General features: G+C 34.5%; 1 long non-coding RNA gene across 1 annotated transcript; it reads right to left on the bottom strand.

Moving 5' to 3' along the window:
• Positions 1-6304: 6304 nt before the first annotated feature.
• On the bottom strand, positions 6305-15379 carry LOC121070121. Its single transcript, XR_005819909.1, has 3 exons — positions 14978-15379; positions 7308-7369; positions 6305-6389 (listed from the first exon to the last, which is right to left on the bottom strand). It is a non-coding gene; the product is annotated as an uncharacterized LOC121070121 (long non-coding RNA).
• Positions 15380-17044: the final 1665 nt, after the last annotated feature.

Genomic DNA, 17044 nt, shown 5'->3' on the forward strand with positions numbered 1-17044 from the left:
AAGTAATTACAATGACTGTGATTGTTTTACACCTAGCACTGTGATCAGATCGGGAATTCATATAAAAATTCTGAGAGATCTCATTTCATGTGTCTCTTCCAGTTGCTGTACACTGTTCCGTATGACTGCTTTGTGTCAGTGGAGCACAAAGCATCTGGGAGACATCTTTAATACAATCAGTACTTAGGTAGTGTAGCAACAGATAGCTTAGAAGTTCCTCCCTCAAATACTGGTAATGTTGTAGCTACATAAGAACCCCCTAGCTGTTTGACGTTACGTTGATTATTTTATTTCACTGAGTTAATTGCTTTTATCCCCCTCTGTCCTTGACACCTTTCTGCTGTGTTGAAGTCTCTGACAAAATCTGTCATGAGCAAAAGGAACAAAAAATTAAAATTGAAAAGCTTAGATGTACTCCAAGGCAATGGGGAGTATTGGAGTGCTGAGTACTGTATGGCATATTGTTAAGCCAAATCTTAAATGTACTACAAAACAAATAAATAAATAAATAAGTGCTGTTGCAGATGGTTGTGCAGAGTATAATGAATCTTGCTTATGCACTTTTTTCATATCATCACCTGTATATGCATTTTAAAGCTACTACATTCACTAGTTATCAGTTGTTGTCCTACATACTGATCGTTTAACTGCTTTTCAGCACATTTCATTTGCTTTTTTACTCTTTCTTTACATTTTGTGTTTTTTTGTTGTTGTTGTTGTTTGTTTGTCTTAATATTATAATAAGGAATTGTGATCTCTTTCAAAATCTTCACATATTGAATGAGCCTGTCTATTTTCCAATTCAAAATACATTTTAGGCCTCTACAAGATGTCAAAAATAAGGGGTTCATATTATGTATTGATACTAGGTTCTGTGTTTCGTGTAAGAAAGAGACAAAGTAGTCACTAGCTGACCAAATGTGCTAAAGAAGTAAGAACTTGAGGGAAGAGCCACTTCAAGCTTAACTCAGGCCAATGAACTTAGTCGAGTAGAAAGGAGATGCAATTTAAAGAATTGGCAGAGACCATTATTGTTTCTCATATGAAGGTTATTTGTGTTCTGACTTGCAAAATGTTGCATGCTGCCTCAAAGACCTGGTGTCTGCCTTCCAGGAATTTTCCTGTGTAAGTCCAAGGCTGAGATAGATTACAGAAATTATATAATTTATCTTTATGTCAAAACCAGCGTATATATTTTACATATTACATTTCCATTTTAAAAGTGGCTAAAGGGCACAGTCATGTAAAAATCAAAATCAATAGATAAAGTGCTATTGACTTCTTAATTTACTTTTAAATAAGAATTTAGACCCAATTTTGCAGTACTTATTTTTCAAAACATTTCAAAGAATCTCACCATTAAGAACATCATAACAGAATGTTAGTAATCTTAGAAAATCATACTTAAAATTTCTGAGAAAGACTTTTTTTCCCACTGGAATTGATGTTTGTCAGAGTATTTCTTCCTTCTTTAACAGAGCAAGGAACACTATGTCATGCATCACATCTTAAGAAGAAAAAAACGCTAAGTTAAAACCAGCACTTACAGGTGTGAAGACACCTTCCTCTTCTTCCTTCTCCTCCCTTCACTCCTCCTCCTTTTCTTCCTTCTCCTAGCTCCTCCTCTAGGTGGAGCTACAGATCTGCAAGTGAGTTTATTAGGAAGATGTTTATCATTCCTTTACTAACATTTTATTTATTTCCTACTTTCTCAAGGGTTTTCAGTGAGCCATTGTTTTCTCTTAATGACTAACAGATTATTTTGAACAGTTCAATATAAAACAGAGAATAAATGAAAAGAAAAGAAGACACTTTCATGGTTTGAATTTTGGAGCTTGTTCAGAAAGTGAAGAAGAGAATTAAAAACGTTATGGAATAACTTTTGAAAAAAAATACGCAAGTGTGCTTAGATTTGAAGGATAATCAAGATGCAAGATCATGTTTGTTTAATTGTTTGTCTGCTTTCTGATGGCACCACTTTGCACATTATAAGAAAGATTTTATTAGGTTATATTTTTCTGTTTTAATAGGATTCTTTTATTTATGCACTCGATTTTGGGGGATGATTTCTTTTGTCCCTAAATATCAAGGCTCTGTTTTAAAACCATGCTCCACTTGCAATTTAATTCCCTTCCTTCCTTACTAGAAAACATCAAAGAATTAGGAAGATTTTTTTCTTTGAACTTCCCTAAGCAACATCAAAACATTCTGAAACATCCTACCTGTTGTACATGATTTTTCCTTACCCACGCATCCCTCCTTTCCATATTCATTGAGCTTCACAGAAATTCATAAACACAGAAATTCAATTAATTTAAATGCAATTTCAAAAATCTTCAGAGAATGTGGCTGTGTCCAGGAGTCCTCAAGAAAGAAATAGGTATTACAAGTGCCAATGTAATGAAACTGCCTTTAATAAAGGGGACAAGAAAACTTACCTTTGGGATGAAATGGATTCTTCCCTGATTTCTTATTTTCTTTTCATCTGTTTCTTCTTTCAGTGAAGCATTACCTCTTGCCTGCAAGAATAATAGGAAAAAAGAAATAGAACATTTTAGCAAAAGAAAACATCCTTCCTCTCCATCTTTTTGTAAAAACAAACAAACAAACAAAACCCCTTATTTTTATAAATAACATTGCAATCAATACACAGACTCAAATTTGTACTTTTCAATAAGGTCTGTCATAAGTCTGATCTGACAAGAAATGTTAATCAGTGTTTAAAAAGATAAAATACAGAATTCATTTCCTAACAAAAAATAAATATATTATCATAAATTACAAATTAAAGAATGTATTTCTCTTCATTGTGCAATTTAAGAAGTATTTTTTTTATAGGAGGAAAGGTTTTTTGTTATTTTTTCATCTGTTGACATGTTTTTGTAATCTATCTGCTAAGCTGGTCAACAATAGTCAATAAAAGCTAAAGAACACAACAATCCTTTCTTCAAAGTAATGTAAAAAGTGTTTAAAACTGACATGTAACTCTGAACTGATAATTCTGTTTCTGGATTTCCTATTGATTTCCTTCATGCCTTTGCATGAATGTTCTACAGCGAGTGCAGCACTGCTTCTTGCACGCTCCTCACCTGGTTGTATTGACTGTTTGTGAAATGAAAGCTGTAGTCTGTCTAATTTTTGAAAGGTATAAAAGATATAAATTCTGTCACCTATTGTATTTCACTTTATGTAGTGTTTTGCAAATAGTGAAGTGCTATAGAACAGTACTCAAAAGCATTGTGAATGGCTCTTGAGAAGTATCCAGCAAGTACTGGAATTGAAGGTCTGAATAAATAGACATTGGTAAGATATACAGTATTAAATGTAGAAATATTAATGTTCAGAATTTCAACATATCAGTGTCTTATATTGAGGAATTTTCAGGCACATGAAATTTCTTATATAAGGGAATACTGTTTTCCTAAGTGGCCTACCTCCACTTAAAACAATGGGTCAAATTATGGTCAGAAGCACTGCCCCACACACTTTGACTGTACAAGAGTCACGCAGGTTTTCAATCAGTGACTAAGTTCATGTGACGACTCATATAGCAAAAGAGAACTTATTTAAAAATTCTTAAAAAGAAGACATCCATTGGACAGATATTATTGCAGCACTCAGAAACGAGGTAAGAGATAAACATGGATAAAAATTCTTTCTCATGAGGTGTCAATGGTATAATCTTTATGAAACAATTACTTTATTCATTTAGAGTACAAAGTTTTCTCATGGGCCTTGGAAGAATGTTTATGGACTTTAGCTTAGTTAATCCAGAGGAAATAAAATCTTTAACCTTTTAGAAGATTGTAATGTCCTTCTTGCTTTGTAGCCACTAATTTCAGGAGACAGGGGAGGTAGTTATGGTCTAGCTGATGGACATATGGTGTAGCAAAGCTCATTAGCTCTGCTATCCTTAGCAGAAAAGTTTAGTACTTAGGGGTTCATCTGTGGAGAGAGAAATGCTGCAAGAAAATTACTGAACATTGTGTTGCATTTCTGTATGGCTTGGAGCTTCTTTCACATATGATTGGGCATCTGGCTGATGGTCACTAGGAGCCCTCAGGCTACCCCAGCAGTTGAAAAAAAAAAAAAAACCAACACACTGCCACCCTGTCTGTATGTCGCTTGCTGTCACAGGAACGATACCGTAGCAGAAGAGAACACTTGCAAAAGCAGGACACAGGACAGGCTTCTGTGCAGCTCTCTTCCTTCGGAAGAAGTACTAGCCTTTACTCTAGGCTGACAAGCAGTATCTTCTCTCTCATCACCCCACTGAGTGCAGAGATTTATTCCATCCCATTTGAGAAAAATGGAAGCCTATGGCATTGCAATACAAAATATCATCATGAAACTTTAGAAAGGTATCATTGGCTACTAAGAATTAGCTGGACTATACCAAATCTGCTGCCCCATAAACTGCCATCTTATAGTCAGACTTCCACAGTATACTCTCATTAACATTTCAAAGGATATTGAAGTTTGCACTTACTTTCTTGGAAGAAGGCATCAATAGGTGATCATAAAAATCTGAGATTTTGGCCATATTGCCTTATCATCATCATAGCCTAGTTTTTGGGATCAGGACATCAGGTTCAAATATTTGTTGTAATTTGAGGATTCTGCATGTAGTCATTTAATTTTCCAGATATACTAAGGGCACTGTATACAAAACTGAGTGTCCCACATAAAGAGAATAAATGGTCACATTTCACTGAAATGCCAGGGTTTTCTGAGAACAAAACATGCCCAGTGCATGTTCTGGGACTTCGCTTCACATGGCTATATGGTCACTTTGATAATATTTCAAATTAAGCGTTAAAATTGCCAAAATGGAAGCAGTTTCACAGTGCATCTGTATCTGTCTAACTAGAAAAACATTCAACAAGCTCGAGAAAATTTTGCTAAGTGCAAAAATGTGAGTGCATGTGCTTGTGCCACTGTTTTGGTTGGTTTGGTGCTTCCATTGTCTTGTAAGTTCACAGGAAAAGTAAAGGGATGGGTTGCATAAGGGAAGTCATCAATAGTAAATTGAATGGTATTGACTGAGTGAGCTACCAACTCACAGTCACCAGCAAAAAGAAGCTCACTAATGAAGAAATCAGCCACATGTGTCTGCAGACCGAACAACTTGCATCAGTAAAAAACTGAATAAATATAGCTCTGCCAATGGCACAAATTGATTCCATCTGCACAACAGAGACAAGATGGAAAGGAATATGGAAACCATTTATGATATTAAAGAGATCTTACCATTTTCCACCTCTAACCATCATCTTATTACAGAAGACTTAACTATGTGAGAAATAGAATTTGCAGGGCTTCCACCGGTCTGCAAAAGCTTCAAGAGTCCCTTGCAATTTACATTGTCAAAACCTTTAGTTAGGTCAACAGTCAGACAGCAAAGCTGCAATTTGACTTGGTTCTATTAGTAAGGCTCTAAAGGTCAGGTGTGCAGTTACTTTCTTACTAACTCCACTGAAGTTTTGGGAAGACAGATTAAACAAAACAGAAATTGAGTTGCTCAGTTGAGGCACACTAGGATTTTCCTAGCATCAGAGACCAGAAAAGCCAAAATAATTGTCACAGTTTGCATCATGATTATTTGTAATAGATACTGTTGGTTTCTTTGAATTGCTGTGAAATTGACTCTTACTTTCAGATAATGTGGAAAGACCAGGTAGCTTTCATGTTGCTCTTTTATAAATGTAATTTGCCATCAGGTCTTTTCCACACCTATATTGTACAGAGGCAGTACATCACTGAGTGTGTTGGTTCAATGTCAAGACATCGTGAAAGAATGAATTCTGGACTGAAAAATTAAACAAGTCATCTTTGCATTTGGAACACAGGAGACTACAAATTTCGGGCTATGACAAATTTCTATCACTCTCAGGACTGTGACTAAGGACTTTTTCTCTACACTTCCTTAGCCAAACTATTAAGTGAGTGTATATGTTTTATTTATTGAGGGTATATGTTTTAACAGGCATTAGAGGTGTAACTCTTGACCATGCAATGTATAATATTGGTACAGGGAGTGCACTGTGTAGGTTGATAATAACAAATACAGGTTGAGTTTTGAGCTTCTTTTCTCTAGTAAATGTTATTTATTTCTCTGGATTCAATGCCATTCCAGAGTTCTTTCATGAATGATGTTGTTTTTATGTTAAGCTAAACTTAATTTAAAGTGTGTCTATATCATTTATGTAATTACATTTTAGGTTAAGGGACAACTACTTTTACTATGTCCACGACTGTACTGGGCAACTCTCCTACATGTAATGTGTACTACTATCAAATCTTATTACCTGCAGCTGCTGTTTTTCTGTTTGTGTTTTCAGCTGACAATCCAAAATTCATGACAACACTTGAAGACAGAGGTATAGTTCCTGAAAATTGACAGAGCTCGGGATAAGTTAGAGGAATTGAATTAGAAGAAAAAATAACAGCAAGCAATGTACTGCTTTTTAGATTTTTAGACGAAAAGAACGGTCTGTTTTTTTGCCACAATTACACAACTGTCTGGAAAAAAAACTGGGAAAGAGGGCTCTTCTGTTGAAGTCCCCTGAAATAAAGAAAAAGCTGATTTTAATTCAGGCTGAAACAATTAAGAAAAAAATAACAAAAAAATAAGTATATATACCACTTCTAAATAAATAAAAATACATATCCGTATATGTTGAATGAAATATTAATAGATTCAAAAATGAATCAATTAAGAGATCCACTTTGATTATTTTTTTTAGTTTTCTTAAAGCTTTTAAAACAGCAGTTGTAAAGCTTTTGTAAAGCATTTCTAACAGCTGTTCAGTGAGAAAAAAAATGCATTTATGCATTATATCATAGTTGTCTGATATGCATTATTTTCCCCCAAAAGGTTTGAAGCAATGTGTCCATCTCTGAACATGTGCAGAAGAAGAAAATTGAAGCAGTTTTCCAATCTAGTTGCTGGATTGCTGGTGAGGTACTGATGGCCATATCCCTTCCAAATGTAGTAGAGTAAAACACAGTAATGATAATAAATAGATAAAATACAGTAAAGAAAATTGCACTGTGCAAGTAATGGATAATCTACATATACACATCATATCTAAATCACATTCTAACACCTCTTTGTAAAGTATCCTTTCAAAAAAAAAAAAAAGTGTTGGTTATCTCAGTACTATCTCCAAACACTGGGTCCTCACTTGTATTACTCTCTTACCTACTCTTTATATTTTTTATAATTTCCACTCCCCCATGCTCATTCTTTAAGATTCTTTCCAAAAACCAAACATCTTTCCTTACCCTCCCCACTTTTGCCTCACCTTGCTTCGCTTCCGCCTCCTGTAGAAATAAGACATTTAGACAAAATCCCAAGGGCACTGACCTGTGAGGTTTTAAAGGAAACAGGAAAAAAAAAAAAGAAAAAAAAATTAAACTCAACATCCATTGATAAAAGTCAGAGTTTCTTCATGTTATGACAAGTTGTTCTATCAATCAGGAGAGCCAAGGGCCGTGTCTAGCACCTGTGTAGCTAATAAGTGGGGTTAGACACAGGCACATGACATTACACAGCCATAAATGGGACATACTATGACGTGTTTTAATGCTTTCTGTGTTAGCATGTGTTTAAATGACTGACGTGATCATACAATCAGTGGTTCTCAAATTGAGTCTGTGGTCCATAGAAAACTTATTTGCCACTTAGTACTGTCCTCCTCCCATTCCCCCCAGTCCTGACTTGAAGACGGCTGAAAGGGAGGGATTAGAATACATTTTAATAAGAAAAAAGCATTTTGACAAAGGGTGAAGTGTCAGTGTCTTCACAGCAAGCACAGGGGCTAGCCCTCAGTTTTTGCCTTCAGACCTCAGTTGGTGCCTTCTGACTTGTAGAAGTTGCAGCTCATGGCTCTGTGGGGCGACACAGCCTGAGGCACGTGCCTCCTTCTGTGTTTCATGCTGCTGTCACTTACAAAGAACAGTTATTTCGGAGCTCTGCAGGGATACCATTTTTCCTCCTCTTTGAAAGGGGGTAGTTTTGTGTTCTGCAAACCACTTTAGGTTGGCAGAACACAAAAGATATGTCTGTCCTCTTTGCTGCTTTCCTCTCCCCTCTCATTGGGAGAGCAGAGGCAGTGACAGTACCGTGATGAATTGTTTGGCCCTGCCAGCAGCAATTAGCTGTTCAAACAGTTGCTTCTGTTCCCTAGGGAAATGCTGGTAAAACAGATGAAAGCATCGTGTGGACTGGACTTGATCTGTGGACTACCTGTAGAACCCACAGAACTCATCAGCATCCCCTCTACTGCTTATATTCTACTTGATGTAAAGGTATACGTAATTTAATTTTAAATTTTATATTCCTTTAATGAGGCAGAGTGTTTTTCATAAGGATGTTACTTGTAATAGATATAGCAGTTTTGTCAGGGTAAAATGATATGTGCCTTTGACATAAAGTGCTTCCTAGTGGGCTTAGTGACATAAATATTTCTACTGCTAGAGAAAGCTGTAAGAAAGTCCACTAGTAAAAATCGAAGAATATGCTAAATAAGATCTTAAACAAGCCTGCATTCAAAAATAATAAAGTTTGATGACTTAATTTACAAACTGAAAAGAAAGCAAGGACACCATGTTTATGTAAATGTTCCACTTGCATTTGATTTATTATTTCTGAAGACTGAAAGGCCAAATCCCAAGGACTTCAGTGGAGGTTACATGCAGGATTCTGGCAGAATTACACTCCAGAGTAACAGTTAACTACCTTTTAAGCACTTACAAGAGATATTAGAGGGTTAAACATTCAGCTTGTAGCTGTAGCATTTAAGCTTGAGCTTGGGAAATTTAAATTCAATAAACATCCTAGCTAAGTTCTTTTAGAAAACAAGTCTCATGCATTTTTATGTGCTTCTGTATTATTTAATATGCTACACCTTACTTAGACTTAGGTAGAGTTCTGAAAGAAAATAAAAAATACAACTGGGCTAGCTTTTAGATACACTCTGCCAAATATTATTTTGCCCTGGTCATGTGTAGGGTGATATCATTAGTGTTCCATGCTAGAAATTTTGTTGTTGTTTGTATTTCTTTGTTTTTGTGCCCTTTGTTATGACCTTGGGCCTCAATCAGCTCATTAAAAATTAAATTGCTTATTATAACCTGGCTTCATTTTCCACTTTGATCAGAAAGCACAATAGGTTCCGTAAGTGGATTTAGCCATAAAATATTCTGGTAATGAGAATAGAAAAGGCAAGTTTAATAACTTTAATATCAAAGCAAAAGCTACAGAAAAACCACCCAGAGGATAATAACAAACATTTTGTCTAACTAAAAGATAAACCTCTATGCAATGTGAAAATTCTGTTTTCTGGCTTATTAAGTGAGCATCTTTTACAATTTGAAATCAGTATAATTTCCACTCCTTCTGTGGTTAGTGCTCTTCTCCCATCAGTATGCGAACATAACAGCATTATTTCATTTGTGCCACAATTATTTGAATTCAAAAGAGGAGATAAAACTGCCTAAAATTATAGAGAAATTTTGTTAAATACTGTTCATTACTAATTTTTTAACTATTGCTCATTTTTATTATGTTCATTCATTACTTGCTATCCAGGAATACTTCTGGTTATAGACTTTTATCTCATAGGCATTTTTTTCACACAAAGACTTTGGAATGGATTTTTGAGCAAGCACACAAAAATCCGTAATGTGAAAGCACAAATCTACTTAGTCTAGTCTCTTGTTTCTGACTGGGTCTAGAGGAAAATATGAAGGTAGAAAAAAATGTTTTGATACTCTTCCAGCATACTAACCTAGATTTCTGTGCCCTTCTGCTACAGTGATCTATCTCTTGACCAAATGATATACCCAAATGATCTCAAATGAAAATATTCCCGTGCAAACACAAATATTTGGTTTTAATTTTTCCCTTTCCATTAGTCTCCTTTTTAAAAATTTTCACACATCCTGAAAGGTGTCAAACCGCTGCAGCTTAAGTGACCAGTCACAAACCACGAATGATGGTTCAGCTGAGCAGAGCATAGGTAAGTCTTGAATTGCGTATCATTCTGAGTGGTGAAAACACACATAAACTGTAGCAAGAGGTGGAAAATAGTTCATAAGTGAGAGAATTGATTAACAATGGCTACCAAAAACCAGTAATCAGTCTGTCAAATATAACTTACAACTTTAATAAAAATAAATTTGCTCTTACTAGTACGCTAAGTACTGAAAGTTGAACTAAAATTGAGATCAGTATTACTTTTAAATAAATACATCAAGATGAAAAATTTATTTTAATATCTCTTCATAACTTTACAGCTAACAAACATGGTGGCAAACTTAACATTTAACAGGAGCAGTTGTTCCTAGCCTGGTCTACCAGTCCTTGAGAAAACAAAAGAGGCTTTAAGCATTGTCTGGCCCCATGGAGAGATCTTGAAATTAAATAGAGAAAAACTTTTAAAGAAGTTTTATTTCTGTATATTATTTTCAGATTTTTTGAGAATGTTATACATGAGAATTTATTTTATGTCAATCAAATCTTTTGGGTTTGGAACTTTACAGGAGTAAGTTCAAGGCGGAAGCAAAATATTTCACAATTATATTTGTCCTATTTGTAAATCTCCTTACAACCATCTGGAAAGTTGTTGAAAAATATATATATTTTAAGTTCATTGTGTTATAAAGGGTCCTTTCCTGATAGATTGTATAATAAAGAGCCATTTTATAAATAATAAAAAAAATTAATACCCATAAGTTTAACAAATGATTTAACTTCAAAAACAAAGCTGTCTTATGGATGGAGTGCATTAATAGTCAGCAGTCAGTTGATAATATAGAACATTTAGAGAGCTCTGAATTTGTCTCTGGATATTAATACCTGACTGAATTATTCAGTTTTGTAATCTACTATTCATATATATATATATTTAAATGAAGACATTTTCCTTGGAAAACCACAATGGCCTAAATCAATCTCTGATTTCTGTAAATAGCTTGAATATATTTCTCCACATGATGTGTACACTGAATGCAGAATAATTTTTAGAATAAATCTATTAGAATATTTCAATGTATACAATCTACTAGTATATTTCAGTGTACAAATACATATTTCTATATAGTATATATATTATTAATATAATATATATTTTATACAGAGAGATTTTTATACTTTCATATTACTTATGGTCATATTTTGTTTTATGAGTGATTTTCTATATGATGGTGATTATGAATGCACTAATATTTTTCAGTCTCAGGCTGAATGTTGTATTAAATCATTTCTATTCAGAACAATATTTGGATATAGATCAATGATTTGAAATAAGCTTTGATCCATCATTTAAAATTTTACATAGTTTGCATATATATATTATCTAATTTAATGCTTTTGACTGCTTTTTGTATTCATTGTGAGCAGATCACTTATGAAGGAAAAAATGATTCAGTTCTCAAATTCTCCAACCACTGCTACTCATAAGTGATTATATTACACTAGTTTTAAAATTAGGGCAGAATATCAATAACTTAAGGATAAGAAGAAATAGTAAGCAAAAAGCATTTTAAAAAACAGAGATTTGAAAACTAAGATGTATGTGAAAATATAATGAAGTCAATATACATATATATTTTATTGATATATATTATCATATACGTACACACATGATTGTACATGTATACAAAATTGACTTTAAACATACAACCAAATGAATAAAGGACAAGGATATATTCAGTATTTTAAAAATATGGGATAATTCTGAATAATGTGAAGTATTTTATCTGAGCCTATCCAAGAGAACCCTTTCTTATCATGGGAAGTACAGAGAGCTGGCTTTATGGTTTGCTCCATGTATGCTGTAACATGTGGGCTGCTTTTTGATTGCACTGGCTTTTGTCCTCATTGTTAGGTTTTGTAAATAAAAGCTGAAGAATTTTGATGTATCATACAACATTAGCAGTATCTGGCAGTACTTAGATTAATTGTTCCTCACACTGAATTATAGTACTCAGGATAACTGTCAGTAAACATACAACACTTCATAATGTCTCTATTTCAGCTGACACTGAAGGTATATGCTCACATGCAAGCTTGTGGTATATCCATCCCAAATCAAAACTCTGTAACTTATATCTAGTATCTGAAAAGTTACTCTTGCTTAGGTATTTGCAAATTTTCTATTATTTGAGTTATGCAAGAGTTAAACTTCTGCATTCAGTTTAACAGGTAAAAATACAAGTTCAAGCTCACAAGTAGGCAGTTCCACTGAACACAAAAGAATATCAGTCTTCCTAGGATGCTTAAATAGCATTCTGATCTGAGTTTAGTGAAGTTGTATTATCTTAATTATACCATTGGTAAAACAAACTGCTTCGCTTCCCTCCCCATCTATCATTATCTTAAACAAGACTGAAATTGCTTTATTTCTTTTCACCCTGGAAGAAGGAAGTCAGCTAAAATTCTCTTCTGGAAAAACAAAGCTGTACTCTTTTTGGTAGGAGGTTTGTACTTCTTTATTTCTGAGGTAACAGTTGGAAAAGTTGTTCTGCAGGTAGGCCACATTCACTTGGCAGAGGGAATGTGCATTTCTAGTGTATTGCGTTGCTTGCAAAAGACCACTGGTTTGAAGTAACAGGAAAGGATTTGGTCTATTGAGTCAAATCAGCTTCTGATTACTTCTTTTTTTTTTTTTTGTGGAGGCTACCCTGTTGTGTTGGAATATGTACCTGCAATGCTGTTCTGATTATCGACACACTGAAGAACCAGTGGCTTGTTAAAGGCCAGGTAGCTGAAGGACTGGTAACTTTCTGTTCTTTCTCTTCCTCTTATCTACCATCCTAATAATCACCATTAAGCATCAAGAGTCTATATGTGGAAGTGCCTTTATTATAGGCACAACAATAGTTGCTTTCAGCTATTCTAACACCTGAAACTGGGGTTCACAGTTGTCTGACTTTACCATGATTGTTATCATGGTGTTTTGCCTTTCAAAATTATTTTGTCTGTGCCTTTCACCCCATTTTGACACATTTATTCTGAATCTCCAGTGAGACTGTGTGACTCTGCCATTTTCTGTTGCTGTATGAAAAACATAAACATAGTTATGGCTTTTAGTTTTTCCCATTATCAGATTTTAATGTATTTTTGCCATTTCCTTTATGTGCTATTTTTAAGCTTATCTATAATCATCATTAACACTTTGTGGCAGAATATATCCAGAAAGATGCTGAATGTTTAAAAGACTACCGGCACCATTCAGTAGAATCAAAATACCCTTTGGCAGAAATAATAGATTATACGCTATTTGTGTTATACTGGATGAATTAGAATTTCCATGAGAGCCTTTTAACATGACACAAAAAAGCACTGATAGCTAAAGTGCTGGAGAGCACAATCAATTTTTTTAAATAAGAAAAATATTGGCTTTGTTACCTTTTCAAGGACAAAAACTTTTCAAGTGACCTCTATGGAAAAAATCATTAGGAGAGGTTTCAGGCTCTTGGAAAAACTTTCTCTCAGTCTATGAAGAAAATTTCATTTAGAGTCAGAAGCAGAACATGGGCTCTTTTACAGTGCAATTACTTAATCAGTGCCACTGAAGATTAGCCTGAAACGCTGCATAACTGAACATAGATCATTCGTCCTTACAAAAACAGAGCTCATTTCATTTAACATATCTGAAATAAAGCACATCACTTTTCACTGTCATGCCATACTCCACAGTACCTAATTTCATTCAATAAGAGTTTTAATATAATCAAAAGATATACTGTAAGTTGGACCCAGAAACACATCATTGTCCAAGAACTTATTTTCAATTTCTTGTTTTTACTCACATATTATTTCATCTTTGGAATACTTTTGGCATGGCTCTTGTTTACTCAGAAATTAAGGTCTATGTTATCCCTAGTGACATTTCACATAACAGTTCAGGTGATTACTGGTTTAATTAAGTGAAGGAAAATACTTTTCATAGTGAAACACAGTTTTTGCAGATTTAGTGTTATAGTCCACCACAGATAGAACTTGAAGTAGAAAGCTGGTGTATGTGAAGTAGTAACCCACACTGAGCAGTCCTATGCTTTTTATGTTTTTGTAAGGTACCAGAAGTTACGTTCTGTGTACAAAAATGAAGCAATTGTTTTGTAAATATGCATTTCAGTTAAGCTATAATGAAAATTACTAATGTTCATGAAGTAATGCAAATGTCTGCCAAGAGAACTCTGCTTTGCTATTTTTAAATGATCTTAAATAATACTGGTAACAAAATCTTGTCTAGTGATCTGCAAAGTTTGCATTTCTGCCTGCTCATAGGCCTGTTGAGAACCTCAGATTCATTACAATGAACAGATTTGAAGTTTCACGTGCTGTTGAAGAAGAACATGAAGTGCACTATTTCTTTTATATCTTACCAAGTATGCAAGATAATGTTGGAAAATCCTGAAGGAAAAATCCTGGGCAATTCTCATTGTTCATAGATCACTTTTCAGTTCATTCAACAAATGAATTCTATATTCATTGTTTTCTTTTATTATTACTTATTACTTATTAATTACTTATTTCTTATTACTAGGACAGCCATTAGCTTTAGTGCATTATCAAAGATTAAATCTTTGTGGAGTAAATTCAAACCAAAGCAGCTTCTTGTTGGTTTTATGATCTCTCTGACATAAATTGCTTACTACATCTGAAGTAGCAGATCTTATATTCTCTACTGACAAAGTGAAATATTTTATTTAGACCTATTTATCAATGATGTTGTTTTAAATATTTCCTACTATGTTGTACAGTAGAAAGTTTTTTTGCACAATAAAATGAATACTAGCATCTCCTTTTCTCCTTCCCTCTTTGTCTCTTCCCCCTTCCTGTACTCTATGTTTGATAAGACACTGCCTTCTAATTTTCTGTTTATGACATCCCCTCAGGTTGTTGCTAGTTCTGGAAGAAAAAAAAAAAGCTTGCAAACAGAGAACCAATTTGCTTAAAGTTTACCTTACGCTGAAAGTTGTGGGCACTCGGAGCAGAGCTGGTGAGTTCTTTCTCCTATATTTCCTATGAATCACCCAGAGACAGAAATTGGTGCCATGAGCTTTCCTCCTAAGATCCTAAATTCCATGAGGTCACAGATTTAAAGCTTCTCACCATTTACTGGAATTTTATGTCAACTTCTACATTGGCTAGCTTCAGCAGTGGAGTACCTGAAAAAGAAGTTGATATTAACTTCAACACCTGAAAATCTTTCTCTGTGAGATATGGATCTCTGAATCTGACACTCAAGCATTAGCAGTACTTTTCAAAGAATTTCTTTCAGTTCAACAAGATCACCACTGGCTGTTAAATTATGGTTTTGGTTAAGAAAACTAATTCTATCTCACGATTAATCATATTATTAACATTTTATAATCATATTATCAACATTTTATTTAAATAGAATAGAACATTCTGGCAAGAAAACTGTTAAATGTGAATAACCATTAAGATGTTTCAAGATATGTTATTTATCACTTTATTCTACTCCACATGAAACATGACAAGGGGTGCAACAACTATTGCCTGGAGTCCCAGCTTGAGTGGATTACTCTGTCTCTGTGGAAATTAGAAGAGTGTCCCTTTAAAAACAATTTGAAGTTCAACCTATAGTTATGTGCAAATAGTCAAGAAAGCAGTTAATGTTGTATTTGCAAATTTAGCATTCTCTTAATGTATTTTGGGCACAGAATTAGAAACAGATTTTGCATTCAATGAATATAAACACCTTAATATACACGCACTGAAGAGTAATATTTCTTAAGTAATGGGAACAGGTTTTCCCAGAGAAAACCTTTGTGTTATGGGTGACTTTTGATGACTTTTTTATTACATTTTCTTGAAAACATGTGCCTTATGATGGTAATTCAAATACTAGAACAGCTGCTTTTCAGAAGATGTAGAGAAGTAGTATTATGGCTGCAAGCAGTTGTTTAACGTTTGCTTCACATTTTTTTTTTTCATAGAAATCACAGAAAAATAGAATGAGTAGGGACATCAAGGGGCTATTCAGCCAATGCATCTCTCATCTTCTGCCAAATCAAGGTTAGTCTTCCCTAATTTGTTTCTGCCAGATGTTTGTCTTAGCTGTTTTTTGAAAAATTAAAATGTTAGAAATTCTGTCTACTTTACAGACAATGTAAAGGATTTCCTTGAAAGAGTGAGAAGAAAATAAGGATAAAAGATAAAATCATGGTGTGCTGAAGAAATGCCTGCATTACCAACCCTGTTTATCTAAAATATCCACTTGTTTTTGTGTAAATTTATAATTGTATATTTTTTTTCTTTCACTGTATAATTTATTTTTCTTTTCATGTTCTGCATAGAAACTGACATTAAAAATCCTGATGTAACATGATTTCAGGAAGAAAAGGCTGCAGTTAGCAGATAATGTAGTGGTTACCTTAGATTGAGTCAATTTTGGTGAAATTTCATAAGATTTCACTGAAGTCAGAAAGTAACTCATATGACTTGAAGTAAAGTGTACTTAAAATTTTCACTGTTATTGATCTTTGTGGGAGTTAGACTGAATTATAGGTTCCATGCAAGTATATACTGTATCTCAGCTATTGAGTGCACTAACGTATGTAAGACAGTAGTACATATATATTCACAAGGGGATTGATCTCTTGATCAATCAAGATCAAACAAGAACTCTCCATCCCCCTGCGTAAGTAAGCGGGCAGGGAGGGCAGACAGCTGGGATGGCTGAGCAAGGCCCTGCTAATCAAACTGAGGCACAAGAAGGAAATGCACAGGCAGTGGAAGCAGGGACACGTGGCCTGGGAAGAGTACAGGGATGCTGTCTGGGTGTGCAGGGATGGGATCAGGAAAGCCGAGACATGGATGGAACTTGTTTGGCAAGGGATGCACAGAATAACAGGAAAAGATGCTATAGGTGCATTGGTCAGAAAAGAAAGGCCAAGGAGAGTGTACCCCCTCTGATAGGTGAGAAGGGAGAACTGTTAACAACAGACATGGAGAAGGCTGAGGTACTCAACAACTTTACCTCCGTCTTTATTGCCAGTCAGG

The sequence above is a fragment of the Cygnus olor genome, chromosome 4 (assembly GCF_009769625.2).
Source record: "Cygnus olor isolate bCygOlo1 chromosome 4, bCygOlo1.pri.v2, whole genome shotgun sequence".
Classification (NCBI taxonomy): domain Eukaryota; kingdom Metazoa; phylum Chordata; class Aves; order Anseriformes; family Anatidae; genus Cygnus; species Cygnus olor.